This window comes from Lithobates pipiens, unplaced genomic scaffold (assembly GCF_037356315.1).
Source record: "Lithobates pipiens isolate NorthernLeopardFrog02 unplaced genomic scaffold, aLitPip1_a1.2 Scaffold_19, whole genome shotgun sequence".
NCBI classification, from domain to species: domain Eukaryota; kingdom Metazoa; phylum Chordata; class Amphibia; order Anura; family Ranidae; genus Lithobates; species Lithobates pipiens.
In genome coordinates this window covers 450,841,683-450,858,773 of record NW_027507764.1, presented here as the reverse complement: position 1 = coordinate 450,858,773, position 17,091 = coordinate 450,841,683, and positions in this window count along the sequence as shown.

Below are 17,091 nucleotides of genomic sequence, written 5' to 3'. Positions count from 1 at the left end.
TGCCCATACATACCTTACCCTATACCAGTGATGGCAAACCTTGGCACCCCAGATGTTTTGGAACTACATTACCCATGATGCTTCACTACACTGCAGTGTGCATGAGCATCATGGGAAATGTAGTTCCCAAACATCTGGGGTGCCAAGGTTCGCCTTCACTGCCCTATACCTTATCTGGACATCAAGCTACTTGAAGAAATTACTACATCTTTTACATGGAAATCTTTGTTGTTCATCTTTGTTTTTCTAATGCCATGGGAGGTGTTGAGATGAGTAGAGGTGGACTCCTGCTGGAAAATATTCTTGGGAATGACACCTTGAGGGTTAGCCAATGACGCATGCCCAAGGTCTACAAATTCAAGTGAGCACCACAAGGGAGAAATCCAGATGCCAGCCCAAAGACCCAAGTCTACCCCAATGCATCAGTTCCAGTCTGTCTCTGGATGTTGAGTTCTGTCCTTACAAGGAGGGGGAATTTGAGGTTGAGAATTTCTGTAAATATGGATGAACACAGAATCGAACCAAAACTTTATTTTATTTATGGGAAAGTAGTCCAGGTGAATGTCACGGGCATATTGGGGGAAACAGGATTTGTGATTGCCACATTTGTGACAAAAGAGAGGATTGAAAGTCATGTAAAAAAGCCCCCCCTCATGTTTTGTGATCTAAGGCTCAACTGCTCCTTTAAAGTTATAATTTTGCTGATCAAAGTAAATATATATTGTTGTGCAAGAGTTTGTGTTGAAATCAAAACCAGACATCGGGAAGTTACGTGTGTGTCATGAGATGGTCTGCAGTTATATCTGTCTGGGTGACATAATATAATAAGACATAATATAATGTGGCATAATGAGTTATAATGATAAAGAGTCAATGATTATGATTGGTTGAATATATTGTTGAAGGAAATATGTAATTTGAACATGTACCCCTTATTGGTAGAGATTGGTTGGTGATGCCCATCTTTCATTTATACTTAACATCCTGTCTGGGATAATAAATGGGAACAGTGTATGAAGCACTGTGTTGTGTCAATTATTTATATACGCTGTCCCTTATGCATAGAGATATATTTGGGTATGAAAGCAACGGAATCGGCCGATAAAGTCATTATAATTGGATAATAAGATAATAGTCAGGACTAGTGGTTAAAGGTGAAATTGTACCTTTCAGTTGTTTTTTTTTTTAAAACAACTTTTCAACATATTCAGTAAATGCATGTAGCACTTGTGATTTGCATGGACATCTAATCTGTATTTTTTTAAATCTAAAGGACTATAGTTTTCACTAAACACATGTGGATTATATGTACAGTTTCACGTGTTTGCTACACACATTTATACACATTTTTAGGCATTCTCATCTCAGCACAGCTTCCACTCATGTGCACTGGTTGTGCATGCGTGTTTTTTATTCATCTTATGTACTGTATATACAAGAAAAAAGAAAGTGCATGGAAATAAATAACGAGCTGGCTGCACACCCCTCAATATTCTAGATAGAATGAAAGGATAGGTCCCCCTTGGGGTTTTCAGGCAGCGACAAGAAGCAGAAATAAATTTGTAAAAATATATTTATTTTATTAGTTCAAAGGCTTAATCGCCATCATAAATTTAAAATACGGACTCTGGTATGTGTTATTACAGCATGTCAATAGATAAAATATATATGCAACATTTGGTAGAGAGATAGTTACAGGAACACTTTACAAATACATACATTTTTTCAAAAGCTACAAATAACACCCATGCTACCCTAATGCATTTCGACCTTCAGGGAGTCAGGGTCTTCTTCGGGGGGGGGGGGGGGACAGAGCCCAAGCAGAAGGGGTGATTATATTGTATATTCTGCAAATAATCAAAGTAAAAAAAGACTTTCAATAAAAAAAGTTTTGCCTAAAAATTAACTAATTATTATACCTTATTTCAGTAATATTTACCAGTTCCACCGAACCGTTACTGTTCAACCAGAGACTTTTATTATAATCTGAAAAAGAAATTTGTGCCTTCTCTGTAAGGGTCATCCTGGGTCCGCTGCCCTGCTGTTCTAACCCACTTCATCCACCCACCAAACTGGGGGAAAGAAGGGGGGGGGGAGAGGAAAACAACTTCACGGGGGCATCGATCGCTAACTTGCAAGAATTTACAGTATCTAGAGTTTCTCCAGGGGAACCAGAGGAACAGAAGAGGAGGTTCTTGGCACACCCTAGGTAGCCGCACCTAAAAATAATGAAATATAATAAAATATAAAATAGGTGTTCCACGTAAAGATATTCTAAGTGAGTATATAAATATTGTGTTACAATATTATGCTATTATATAAGTGCGTATATAAATGAGAAATAGAAAGTGGAAGAAAAGTAATACTTAGTTGTCCAAATAATATATGTTTATACAAAAGCAGTTTAGTATAAAAGTGTGGAGTCACCAGTATGATGATTATCGTTATTATGAAGTAGTGTTAATATTATTCATAATAATTAACAAATAGAGCAAGCAAACTAAAATGTGTAGGTTATGTATGAAAATAAATAAAAAAGGCTGAATAAACTGACATAGGAGTGTGCTTAGACCACTGGCCCCATCTGCATATAGTGATATAACTGTGATAGTATTAGTGTTGGAAAGTGCAGTGAAAACTAAAAAGATATTAGTAGCATTAATGATTGATAATATAATACCTGTGTACTCTATCTGCTGCACTTGTTTTGTAGCCTGCAGATGAGTAAGTTAGCCCCTTATAGCGAGTAAAAAAAGAGCCCCCAGTACCGCAGCAGCCCTACAACTAAAATATAAAGTAATGTAATTACTAAGCTTCACATTATGTCAACGGAGAAAAACAAAGGAAGAGGAGATATCTCTCTTCAACATCCTCCATACCTGTTTCAATGATCTGTATCGTGTGGTGTTCCAGGAATCAAGTGAAAGAGTCCTGACTACTGCACCCTATTTATATCACTTACTTAATTGTTCGATTGAGTATAGGTGTGGTTCTCCTCCTTCCTAAAGGTGTGCCTGTTCTCCACCCCTCCACTGCTCCCCTCAGCGCCCAGAGCCACAGAGTGTTTTTTATTCATCTTATGTACTGTATATACTATCACTGTGATCATTTTTGGAGAGTATTTGTGTATCATAAAGTATATTACAAACAAACCAACAAAATTTGTACACATACAATATCAAGGACCAGGTTCTGAAGAATTGTCAGTAGACCGCAAAATGCATTGAAATAAAGGGTTGTTTGATAGACATACTATACTTGTAATTGTATCAACACAAGCACAATGTAATTGGCTGTTGTGTTTTCATTTTTACAAATGGAATTGCACAGAGCAGCCCCAATTCTTCTCTTCTCAGGTTCCCGCCAGCACTCCTGTATCCTTCTCTTCTTGGTGAGTATTCATAGGAACCACTTTCTATCATGGCATACCTGCAGTCAATCCTGAGATCCACTGCCTGCTTCTATAGACACAGGCAGCGTGTCTCGGGCCTGCTTCCTTGTCACAGGTTTTGAATGACAGAAAGAGCAGGGAGAAGGGAAAGAGCCGCTACAAACAGGTACAGCACTGGATCGAGCGAGGGCTCAGGTAAGAATTAGACTTGTGCACAATGGAAAATTTTGTTTAATTTTGGTTCGTTGTCATTCATAAAATACATATTTTAGTTCTCTTATATATATATATATGTTACGTTAATAAGTTTTTCAGATAACTCACTATTTCTGTAGAGTGTCGATACTCGTTATACTGAATCCCGAATCATGTCGAATTCATTAATTATATGCGCCAATATTTCATTTGTATTAGTTGAAATTCGATATTTATGTATGTATATAGATTCGTGATAATGATTCGTAATTTGGAAAGTCGTTTGTTTATTGACTCTATTAACACACACAATGACAATATCTCTTCTCCTCTGCTCAAATACAATACAAACACCCTTCTCACTCAGTTCTCAGGAATGTACTTTGCCAGTAATCCAACCTCCAGCACAAAATAAATCAGCTGATTGGACCGTAAGATTTACTTTGAGTTGACCTTTTGTTTCATTAGATCTTTAACAAATTACCGAATCAAGTCGAATTCATTTGTTATATCCGCTATAATTCCTTTTGTATTTGTTGCAATTTATTTTTTTATTCGGACATTGAATGTCCAAAAGATGCAAAATTTGGCCGAATTTCGATTTGTTATGAAACGAATTGCACAAGCCTAGTAAGAATAAGGGGGGGGGGGGGGGGTGGTAAGGGGGCATACTGCTACCTAAACATTTTGTTTAACCACTTCAATACCGGACACCTTCCTTCCTTCCTGCCCAAGCCAATTTTCAGCTTTCAGCGCTGTCGCTGTTTAAATGACAATTGCGCGGTCATACAACACTTTACCCAAACAACATTTTTATCATTTTGTTCCCACAAATAGAGCTTTCTTTTGGTGGTATTTTATTAACTCTGGGGGTTTTATTTGTTGCTAAACAAATAAAAAAAGACCAAACATTTTGAAAAAATATATTTTTGCTTTGTTACTGTTATAAAATGTAATAAATAAGTAAGTTTTCTCCTTCACTGATGGGCACTGATGAGGCTGCACTGACAGGCACTGATAAAGTAGTACTGATGGCCACTGATGAGGTGGAACCAGTGAGGTGGCACTGATGAGGTGGCAATAATGGGCACTCATAGGAGGCACTGATGGGCACTCTTAGGTGGCACTGATGGTCACTGAAAGGCTACGCTGATTGGCATCATATGTGGGCACACATTGGCATCATATATGGGCACACATTGACACACCTGGTGGCATCCCTGGTGCTCCTGGGTGGGCATCCTTGCGGGGGTTGCGCTGATAATCAATCAGCGCAGACCCCCAGTCAAGAGAGCAGCCAATTGGCTCTCCTCTACTCGTGAGTGAGGAATAGCCGATACACGGCTCTTCCTATTTACATCGTGATCATCTGTGATTGGACACAGCTGATCACATGGTGAGGAGTCTTCATCAGAGATATCAGAGACTCTTTACCAAGATTGGAGTTTCAGTGTGTCACACTGACACACCCCAACAGCGGTCGACGCACTGCGTGCCCCCTCCTGATCACATCATATGACGTCCGGTCAGGATAACAGAACCACTTTCCCGACGTCATATTGCTATATGGCAGGCCAGAAGTGTTAAAAACATTTAGGCTTTAGAACCATGTGACTAATATAATATGCTCTATTCTTGGAAAACACAAATAGAACCACATAGCTTAGATGACAAATGTTCTTTGCTTCCTAAAATACCACAAAAATACAAAAAGTAAATTTGGAGAAATGCTACACCTTGTTTTAGCTTTGGATAGGTTTATCAGACAAGTTGAATTAAAGTATAACAAACTTTTTTCTAGGTTTGTATTTCTACCTCTGCCCACAGTTAGGGAGATTCACCCTCTCTACTTGTCCTGTTTACCTTTATCATTGAAAGTGAAAGTAATGCCCCATACACACTACCGTTTTTTCCGTCAGCATAAAGTCTGACAGTTTTTCCAATAGAGTTCCGCTGAAACGGTCTTGCCTACACACGATCACACCAAAGTCCGATCGTCAAGAACACGTGACATACAACACATACGATGGGACTAGAAAAAGGAAGTTCAATAGCCAGTAGCTGCCCATGCGTTGTTTTTGGTCCGTCGGAACAGCATACAGACAAACGATTTTCCCGACAGGAATTGATTCCGTTGGAAGAATTTAAAACATGTTCTATTTCTAGGTTCGTCAGAATTTTCTAAAAAAAAGTCAGATGAGGCCCACACACGATCAGAATATCTGATGAAAAGATTCCATCTGGCTTTTTTTGTCGGAAAGTCCGACTGTGTGTACACGGCATTAAAGAAATTCCCAAATTTTGGGTTGTCCCCATAAAAATAACAGAGGGGACATTTTCCATTAGGGACACTCTGGTGACCTGGGGGTCCACAAGGAATTCTTATAATTTCCAGGGATTTTTATCTCAGCCTGTTTTGGCTATGGGACTGGAAGTGAAGGTAAATCTCCTCAATGGGACACATATGGCAAAAAATAAATAGATAGGGGATATAACCCTCCATTACTCTATCCAAAAAGAACAAAACAAATTTCCTGTAGTTCCACGTTAACTCAATTCCCTGATATAACAGCAACACTATAGAAGTCTACTGAGCACAAGGGTGAGCACAAAGAATGTGCATGCCTGTACTTCAGTCACATAGATGAGAATCAATTGTTGGTTTATTTATTTCCTAACATCCATGTTGCTTTAACAGCTTTATATATACGATTTTGAATCAGCCAATGTTCACTTAGATGCAGCTTTAGATTTTAAATGTATCTACAGACAAAGCTGTTTTTGTTTTTTTCTTTTATCATTTTGGATAGGGTAAACAACGTGTGATGTTCCTGTCAGTTTTTTGCTGTATGTTTTCTACTTATGCCACGTACACACGATCGGACTATCCAGCGGACTTGGTCCAAAAGTCTGGCGGACTTAGAAGTTTTGACTCAAAATTGTCCACCGGACTTGGCAGTCCAGCGGACAATTTACCTGTCTGTGTGCTAGTCCGCCGGACTTTTGAAATGAATGGACTTGCCCACATGGAGAAAAGTCTGTTCAAGGGGAAGCCCTACGCCAAAAAAATGGTGTGGGGGTCCCCCAAAGTCCATAGCAGACCCTTATTCGAGCACGCAGCTCGGCCGGTCAGGAAAGGGGGTGGGGACGAGCGAGTGCTCCCCCTCCTGAGCCGTGCCAGGCCACATTCCCTCAACATGGAGGGATGCTTTGGAGAAGGGAGAGCCCTGCGGCCCCCCCACCCCAAAGCACCTTGTCCCCATGTTGATGAGGACAAGGGCCTCTTTCCGTCAACCCTGGCCGTTGGTTGTCGGGGTCTGCGAGCGAGGGGCTTATCAGAATTTGGGAGCCCCTTTAATAAGGGGGCCCCCAGATACCGGCCCCCCACCCTATGTGAATGAGTATGGGGTATGATGTACCCCTACCCATTCACCTGGTGAAAAAAGTGTAAATAAAAAAACAACACAAGTTTTTAAAATAATTTATTAGACAGCTCCGGTGGTCTTCTCTTCTTCCGTCTTGGGGGGTCTTCTCGCCGGACTCCTCCGCTATCTTCTGCTCTTTTACTAGCTGAGGAGCCCGGCTTTCCTCTTCGTTGTCGCCGTTGTCGTCCAGGGGTCTTCTTCAGACTTCGGGGTTTTGTCCCACTCTTCTGGGGTCTTGTCCCACTCTTCGGTTCTACAGGCCTCCGCTATCTTCTTATAGCTCTTTTACTAGCGTTGGCCCGGTCTTCTGTCGCCGATGCCTTCTTCTCTTGTTCTTCTTCCTTGCGATGTTGACACAACACTCTCTCTGGCCGCTGATGACACGCAACTTTATTTCCGTATCACTGGACAAAGAGATCACCACCAACAACTAGAAAATTGCCTTAATCTAATAGAAGACTGGATGACCACCAACTCCCTCAAACTCAACGAATCAAAGACAGAGCTTCTTATCCTACACCCTAACCATAATTCCTTAACCAAAACCTCCTGGACACCACCCGCCATCTTTGGGCAGACCATCTCCCCAAAGACCAAGGCCAAGAGTCTCGGGGTCATTTTGGACTCACAAATGTCAATGGATGCACAAATAGGAGCAGTAGTCAGTGGTTCTCACCATCTGCTACGCCTACTATGCAGACTCATCCCTTTTATCCCAAAGGACAAAGCAGTGGTAGTTGGAACAGTCATTAATTCACGACTGGACTACGCAAACTCGCTTTACATAGGATTACCACAATATCAACTTGCGCGATTACAACTTATACAAAAAACACGGCGGCAAGGCTGATAACAGGAAAAAAACCCTGGGAATCAATCTCTCCTTCCCTGAGGAGCCTACATTGGCTAACCATAAAGAATCTGATCACTTTCAAGACCCTCTACCTTAGCCACAAATGCGTGCATAGAGACGCTCCTCAATACCTAATTGAGAAAATAAATTGTTACACACCAAGTCGCAGTCTCCAATCAGCTAACAAAAACCTCCTCCTCGTGCCCAAATCCCGGTACAAATCAAAGAGGGATCGGAGATTCGCTGTTCAAGGACCTCGGTTATGGAATGCTCTACCTACCAACATCCGCCTGGAAGGAAACCACCTGGCCTTTAGGAAAAAACTCAAGACCTTCCTCTTCTAGCTGTTGGACAACCAAGCTCTTGCCAGCGCGTTGAGGCAATTCAGTTCGCGTTGTGCGCTATACAAATACTTCATTCATTCCTTCATTCAATGGCAGGGACACGTTGTGCGACGATTTATTTAGGGACAGGGGGCGGGGTCACCGGGTGATGCCACATGGTGACCCCGCCCCTTATGATGTCACAGCCCCGGAGGATGCTAGCTGTTAATAAACCTGGATAACTGAGGTCCTGCCTAGTTCGATACGTTATTATTCTACTTCACAGGGAAGGGGTTAAATGTGTTCCCTTTTTGTGTGTTCTAACTGTATGGGGACAGTGTGACTGGGGAAACACCCAGATCCATCTTCCTGCATAGCAGAAAGGCAGGATCTGTGCAATCTCCCCTGTTAGAACGGAGATTTGCCTTGTTTACACAGGCAGATCCCCATTCTATCACTGCAGGGGAACGACCATGGGTAGCTGGCAGACATCGAGTCCACCAGACCAGCTGATTGGCTCCCCTGCTGGCCAATGTGAGCACCCTGGCAAATGAGAGTGCCCACAAACGCAAGTTCCCGTCCTGAAGTACGACTATGGCAATTTGCTGGAACAAGCCACCTTGTCGCAGTATAATGACGGTGGCTGGTCAAGAAGCAGCCAATGTAGTGTGAGCTGTAAATATTGTTATCAGCAGGGGTTCCCAGAGCCTGGAAGGTTATTTTGTAGGGTCCTCCATAGTAAAAAGGTTGAGAAAGGCTGATCTACATTTTTTGAATATGTACAATCTCCATCTAATGCAGATTGACAGTTTACTGGGGTACATTTACAGGACTGCAGTTTAACTTCTACAGTTTATGTAGAGCACACAGAACCAGAGAAAAAGATGTAAAGTAATGCATTAAAATGCTTGTGACAAAGGGTGTAGAGGTCTTCCTCTTACAGGCTCAATAATCTGGGACAGACTGTCAAAGAACACTAAACTGAGCAAACAAGCAAAAGAAGAGACATTCCCCCACAGAGCCTCCTTAATATACTTTATTACTTTCTTCCCAAAAGTTCACATTACATTTTTTACAATATAACTTTTGTTATTACTGTGGATCAGTCACAACAATCCCATCCATCAGAGCTAGCCTTCCAGGGAGAAATGTTACATGCCATCAGATTCATATTTTAAATGCTAAATAAAAGCTATTGAGGCTTTTACTGTGTTTCCCATGGTAAGGAAAAGAAGGTATGATTGAGCGCAGGCTGCTGCAGTGAATTCTCCAGTTGCATTTTGTAATGTGTACAGGGAGCACACCACAATCATTGATACGCACGATCTGCATGCAGAACAGCCCAGGGTAAGGGGAAAATATTCCAACACCGAATCTCTGTAAAGTAGAGAATCAATAATTTAAACAGAATGACACCCAGAGACCTAGAACAAAATGCCATTAAATGATAAGTCTGTCTACACATGAGTGTAAGCAACACTAATCTATCAAAGACAAAAGTTTTACGTCAAAAATAGTGATTGCAACTGTGCCTTTGGCAGGTGAGAGATAATGATGCTCACATTTACTACAGAGATTTGACAATATTTCATGTATGTTTGTTTAGATAGCATGCTTTATGTATCAAAGTGGATATTTATGTTTTTTATAGACGCTGGAGATTTAACCCCTTCACGCCCACCCAAGAGTCTCTTTAAAAGGTTTTGAATGCCCAGGGGGTGGGAAGGATCTGCGATTATGTAACCACTGTGATTGTTTTTTGGTAATGCTGGCTACCAATCATTAGTAGGGATCGTGAGGTGTCCCCTCCTTTTTCCTCTCTCCTGTTTGGTCACAGGACATAGGTAGTTCTAGATGATGCAAGTGACATGTTATAATGCATCAGTACACTGTGGGTGCAGAGTTCAGTGGGTGGGAGATAACCCTTCACTCACTGTCACTAATTTTTCTTATTCTTAAAATGAAGACATCATGTTGTTAAAGTGGAGGTCCACCCTAAAGTGGACCTCCGCTCATCGGAACCCTCCCCCCCTCCGGCGCCACAATTGGCACCTTTCAGGGGGGAGGGGGGTGCAGATACCTGTACAGTACAGGTATTCTGCACCCACTTCCGGGATAGCTCTCTGTGGAAAGGGGCGTAGATCACGCCCCTTTCCGCAAGTGCCCGCCCCTTTCCGCAAGTGCCCCGCTGCCTGCTGGGAAACACACAGATCCCAGAGGCAGCGGGGACCATCCTTATTGCGCAGCGCGATTCGCGCATGCGCAGTAGGGAACCGGGAAATTAAGCCGAAAGGCTCCATTTCCTGATTCCCATACCCAAGATGGCGGCGGCAGCACCCGACAAGACGATCTAGAGATCGGCTTCGGGTGCCGACATCGCGGGCACGCTGGACAGGTAAGTGTCACTATTTTAAAAGTCAGCAGCTGCAGTATTTGTAGCTGCTGGCTTTTAAAAAAAAAAAAAAAACGCGGAGTCCCAGCGGACTCCCGCTTTAAGAAGGAGTACTGTGGAGGACAGCTCCAGATTGAAGATGTGTGGTTCAGCCAGAGCTGCTTTTTTTATTTTTTTTAAACATCCAGGATGACACATAACTGTATGAACCTGACCACTACAGCACTCTCTGATGAGATTAAAGGGGTGAAGGCAGAGATCTCCTATGTGCGCCATGATATGCAAAAACTGAGAGAGAGGACATCTGCTTTAGAAGGCAGAATAAGCACAGTGGAGGATGATATGGCTCCTATGCAAAGGTACTTAAACTTTAACTGCCACCTCACTGAACAACACACTGCACGTTTAGATGATTTAGAAAATCTCATGAGGCGCAATAATGTATGCGCCCTGGCCATTCCTGAGAGGATGAAGGGTAAAAACCCCATAGCTTTTATAGAGCCATGGCTTGTTTCCACGTTTGGCAAAGACGCTTTCTCCCCATTGTTTGCCATTGAAAGGGCACACAGGGTTCCCTCATGCCCTTTACCATCGGGTAATCATCCCTGCACCTTTCTGTTTAAGTTGTTAAATTACAAAGACAGGGATGCAATCCAATTTAAGGCCAGAACCATGAGTGGGAACAAGGCAATCGATAACTCAAAAGTGTCCCTATTTCCAGACTTTTCTGCAGAGCTGCAAAAATAATGTGCAAAATGTACTGATGTTAAAAAAAGGCTCAGCAAATATAACCTGCAATATGCAATACTATACCCTGCACGCCTTAGAGTGGTTGCACTGGGAGAAGTGCATTTCTTTGATTGACCTACTGTAGCCACACAATGGCTGGTTTGTGAGGACAGAACACTTAAAGCTGCTAGACTGCAACACCCAGCTCCAGCATGAGGATCCTTAATCCCACTAAATGAGGGGCTTGGAGGGGGCTGGAGGGTTGGAACCATCCCCTCTCCCCCTCACCCCTTCCTCTTTACCAACCGCTTCTTCTAGTCCAGGCGGACAAAAAGGAAAACTGAATTTTCCATTGCATGATTCGCACTATTCACCCTGCAGTAGTGAAACCCCAACCACCATCCGGAGACTTGTTCTTCTGCGGGTGTTTCCATTGCATAACCCCCCCCCCGGAAAGTATGCTAGGGGGAAAAACACACTCCAGCCCTGTTGGCTGAAAGCCCTGTTGGCTCCACTTTTTAACATGCCATTGACATATTTGTTTATTTTTTGTTCAAGCACATGTTCCAATCTTTGCTCACTATATAGCCCACCGGGCCTCCAGCCATGAACTTCCATACCCAAGGAAAATGTCAAATCAGCCACGAGTGATACAGGTGACATTCACAAGTACATCCCACACACACTTTATGATGCCAAGATGAAGGGTGCTAATACACCGCTCTCACAGGTCCCGCAAGACCACATTCTTGTTTTTACCATCCCAAATGGTGCATAAAATGAAAATAGCGTCCTGGAATGTGAGAGGACTTAGCAACCCTGTGAAAATACTGGCAGTCCTCAGGCACCTCAAATCCACAGGGGCTAACATAGTGTGCTTACAAGAGACTCACCTTCCACCAGATCCTACCCCTAGCTTTAGCCCACGAGTATACTGTACCCAATTCCACTCCACCCACTCAGCTTATTCCAGGGGAGTGAGTGTCCTGATAGGTCGGGACACTCAATTCCACTGTACTCAAAAACTTGTGGATCAGGATGGTAGATATATTTTTATACTATGTACTGTTTCAGGTTTATCTTGAATATACATTCCCTGCCCTACTCATCCGAGGTCCTCAAATGCCTTGAGAATTTCATGGCCTCAGGGCCCACTAACAGACCAGATTTTCAAGATAACTGAAATACATCACAGGTGATATAATTTTCTGCTCAGTGATTGCAGTATTCTAGTCTGCATCTCCCTAAGGTAATACATAAAACCTGGCCTGTTAGTGGGCCCTGGGGACAGGGTTGATGACCACTGCTCTATTGTACCACTCTTGGCAGTGGGTGATTATAATAACTATATGAATCATCAATTGGATAAATTACCCGTTCTACCTAACCTACCCCTGAGTAAAGGGGAACAGACACCCTTCGCTGGCCTACTTGAGGAACTCGGATTGACGGATTTATGGAGATTGGGGCATCCTTTGACGAAACATTACTCATGCTGTTCAGCCTCCTATGGGAGCTTATCAAGGATAGATTTAAATCTGGGAAACGATCTCATAATCCCATTGCTGGTAGACTCAGGGTACTATGATAGACATATATCCGACCATTCCTCACTATGGGTATCGATCAATATCACTACCCAATGCAGCCAAACGTAAATGCTGGAAACTTAACCCCTTCTGGCTTTCACTGTTTCCTGAACCAGACCCCATAAGAGAATGATTAAAATTCTTTATTCAGGACAACATCCATTCAGCTCACTTAAATGTGGTATGGGATGCAGCCAAGGCATATATGAGAGGGCAATTTATTACAACAATTAATCAGATCAGAACTAATACAAAAGCATGGGAGACCGAAGTTTGCAAGACACTTAAAGATGCTGAGGATAAATATATTGCAAACCCTACAGAGGACACAAAAAGAGTTTGGTTAGGAGCGCAATCTATGGCCAGATAACTGGCATTGCAGTTGGCTGAAAACAAATGTTTTTTTCCTGCAACAAACATTTTGAAGAGGGGGAGTCTACTGGGCACATACTGGCTATTCTAGCGTGTGCACGGAGCTCCGCCTCTATAGTTTTGGCCATACGTGATGCACAGGGTGTCACTCAAACGCAGACTGCCACAGTAATACAAATCTTTAAAACATTTTATATGGATATCTACTGATCCAAAGTGCAACCCACAGAAAGGGAAATAGAGAGCTTTTTGGAAAAGTGCACATTACCTCATTTGTTGGCCTCGTACATGGCTTCACTTAATGCCCCACTAACTGAGGAAAAATTAGCTATGGCAATAGCACAAACTCATAATAACAAATCCCCGGTGGCTGATGGCCTTCCGTCTGAGGTCTACAAATTAAATGCGGGCTCATTATTACCCACGTACTGAAGGTGTACAATGAGGCGCTGAAGGAGGTAACACTGCCCAATTCTATGAATGAGGCTATCATTATTCTACTATTCTACATTACCAGACTCCTACAGAGCCATTTCTCTCCTCACGACTGATGTCAAGCTATTGGTCAGGTTGTTGGCCACTAGATTGGGACAAGTGATACACAAGCTTATACACAGAGACCAGTCAGGGTTCATATCCACTAGGTCCATAGCTCAAAATATCAGGAGAATCTATCTAAACTTATAGATCCCTCCCAGCAACACAGGAAATAGGGCAATCTTCTCACTGGATGCAGCGAAGGCCTTCAACAGCGTTGAATGGCCTTACATGTGGAAAGTGCTTGACCATTTGGCCTGGGTACCAACTTTATAAGCTGGGTTAAACTGTTATATGTCCAACCTTTGGCCCGGAGTAGGGTAAATGGGGAACTATCAGAACCCTTTCCATGGTTCTAGGGCACAGGGGTGCCATTGTCGCCCCTGCTGTTTACCCTGGCCCTGGAATCTCTCACATCATGAATAAGGGGTGACAGTAACATAGTAGGATTTCAGCGTGCTACGGGTACTGATGGAGTGTTGTTATATGCTGACAAAACTTTGCTCTATCTAGATGACACACAGAACTCACTGAGTGGTGTGATGACACTCAACAAGGCCTTTGGTGGCTTTTCCATTAATTGGAACAAGTCGGTGCTAATGCCAATAGACCCCATTGCAACCCCCTTGCCGGAGTGCATGACAATGGTAGAGGTATTCATTATTTAGGTATCCAAATATCTCCAGATGTGTCTCAATACTAATCCCTTCATTTACTTCCCCTGCTTGCTAAATTTCAGGATAAATCTAATGCCTGGTGTAAACTGCCTTTATCCGTAGTAGTTAGAGTTAATCTTATAAAAATGGTGTGGGCACCCCAATTACTGTACATATTTAATAACTCCCCGGTCTGGATTCCTCGGTGCTGGTTTGATAGACTTGACTCCAAGTTTAGGGAACTAATATGGGGTAAAAAAACAGCAAGAATTAGCTTAAAATTAGCAATATAATTGTCAGGGTCGTTACCTGGATGGTCGCGGTGCTGCCCGTGTTGGTGCGCGCCGATGTCCTGCGGTGCGTGCTGGGGTGCGTGTTCCTGTGCGTGCGGTGTTGCGCGCTCCTGTGGGCGCTGGTGCGCGTCGGTGTGTGCCCTCGCGTGCCCCTGCTGGCGCTGGTGCGCGTCAGCGCGCTGTGGTGGGCACTTCGGGTACCGCTGGTGTGTCTGCCGGCGTTCGGGGGCGCGCGCCCGCGGGTGCGCGCGCGCCCGTGCGCGCCCGTGCGCGGTGCTTGGCGCCAAACGGCCTATTTAGGTCTGCCACTGACATCTCCCAGGTGCTGCCTGATCAACAGCTTCTCGGTTCCTGTCCCGTTGTTCGTATCCTGTGTTCCTGTTTGCTTACCTCCTGACGACCCGGCTTCCCCTTGACACCGCTGACCTCTGCCTACATCTGACCTCGGCCTGTTTGACCTCTCTTTTGCCTGCTCCTTCTGTGCCTCTGCTGCCCGCCTGTTGCCATACCCTGCCTGCACCCGGACTTGCCTGCTCTACTCCTGTTCTGTACCCAGTTGCCTGTGTCCTATCTACACACCTGCTGCCAGAAGCTTCCTGCAAGTTCCTGCTCCTGGAGCCATATCACAGGCTCTCTTACCACTCCGCACTCTCAGCCACCTGTCTGCTCTATCAGGGGTTGTAAGTCGGACACGTACGGGAGACCACCCTCTGCCCAAGCGGACTCATCGGTTCGGTAAGTGCCAGCCTGACAGTATCAGGCAGCCATGACTGAGTCCGGGCAGGGGGCCTCCCCTATGGATGAGTTATGCAGACATTTGGCCGGTCTGACCCAAGCCGTGAAGAGTCTCCAGGATGGCTACTCAAGGTTGGAGGAGCAAGTCCAAGCCTTGTCCTCCTCATCTAACCCTCAAGGAACCTCCCCCACCGGTCTTTCATCTGCACCCTCCATAGTGATGCTTCCTCCAGAGCCAAGGGTACCTACACCCGAGAGGTTTTCCGGCGATCGCACCAAGTATCGTGCGTTTCGCAACTCCTGCGAATTGTACTTCGCACTGCAGCCCCGGACATTTTCTCTAGAGGCAACCAAGGTGGGCTTTGTGATATCCCTGTTGTCCGGCGAGCCTCAAACCTGGGCCCATCGTTTATTGGAGCAGAAATCTGGAACCCTGGATAGCCTTGACAATTTCTTCTTGGCCATGTCTCAGCTCTATGAGGACCCTCAGTTGACTGCGACTGCAGAAGCCGCACTACACTCTCTCCAACAAGGTCGCAGAGCGGCCGAGGACTATGCAGTGGAGTTTCGCCGTTGGAGCTCCGACACGGATTGGAATGACGCCGCCTTGCGTCACCAATTCCGGATGGGACTTTCTGACCCCCTCAAGGATGAGTTGGCACGGGTAGGAATACCACAAACCCTGGACGAGTTAGTCAACCTCTCCATTCAGATTGACCGCCGGTTAAGGGAACGCCGGTCGGAGAGGTCCTCCAGCCACTTCCGTCCCACCTGGGTGCTCCCCAAGGTTCCCAGTTCTGCTGGTCAGTTCTCTTCTACCTCTTCTGCTCCCGCTCAGGAAGCTCCGGAACCAATGCAGCTCGGGTTACTCCGGCCCTCGTTGACCCCTGAAGAAAAGCAGCGCAGACGTACCCTTAACTTATGTCTCTACTGTGGTGAACCTGGGCACTATGTCAGGGCTTGCCCCAACAAGACACATAAGTGTGTTTCCTCTTCCTTCACGTGTGCCTCTGTTCTACGAAAACCCAGTTCTCACCTTGCCCTTCTCCTCACTTTGCAGCTTCCAGGAGGGAGTTTTCCAGTGTCAGCCATCATTGACTCCGGAGCATGCAGCTGCTTTATCGATCTGACTTTCGCTGCCAACCATCACATCTCGCTCATACCCAAGGCCCAGGGGCTTGCTGTACATCTGGCCGATGGCTCCGCCCTTAGTTCCGGTCCTGTCACTCAAGAGACTGTTCCTCTGCTGGCTACTATGGGCACCTGTCACCAGGAGCACCTGCGTCTGGATGCCATCTCCTCCCCCTTGTTTCCAATTATCCTGGGGATACCCTGGTTGCAGGCCCACAATCCAAGCATTAACTGGGCCACAGGAGAAATCAAGTTTCTCTCCGATTACTGTCAACAACACTGCTTGGCCCGACCGACATGCAACTCCCCTTCACTTCTCTGTTTGGATGTCGATCCAAAACTGCTTCAGACCGTTCCGGAACCCTACAAGGACTTTGTGGATGTTTTCAGCAAAAAAGGCGCAGATATTCTTCCCCCCCACAGGCCTTATGACTGCCCTATTGAACTGTTACCAGGTACCGAAGTCCCCT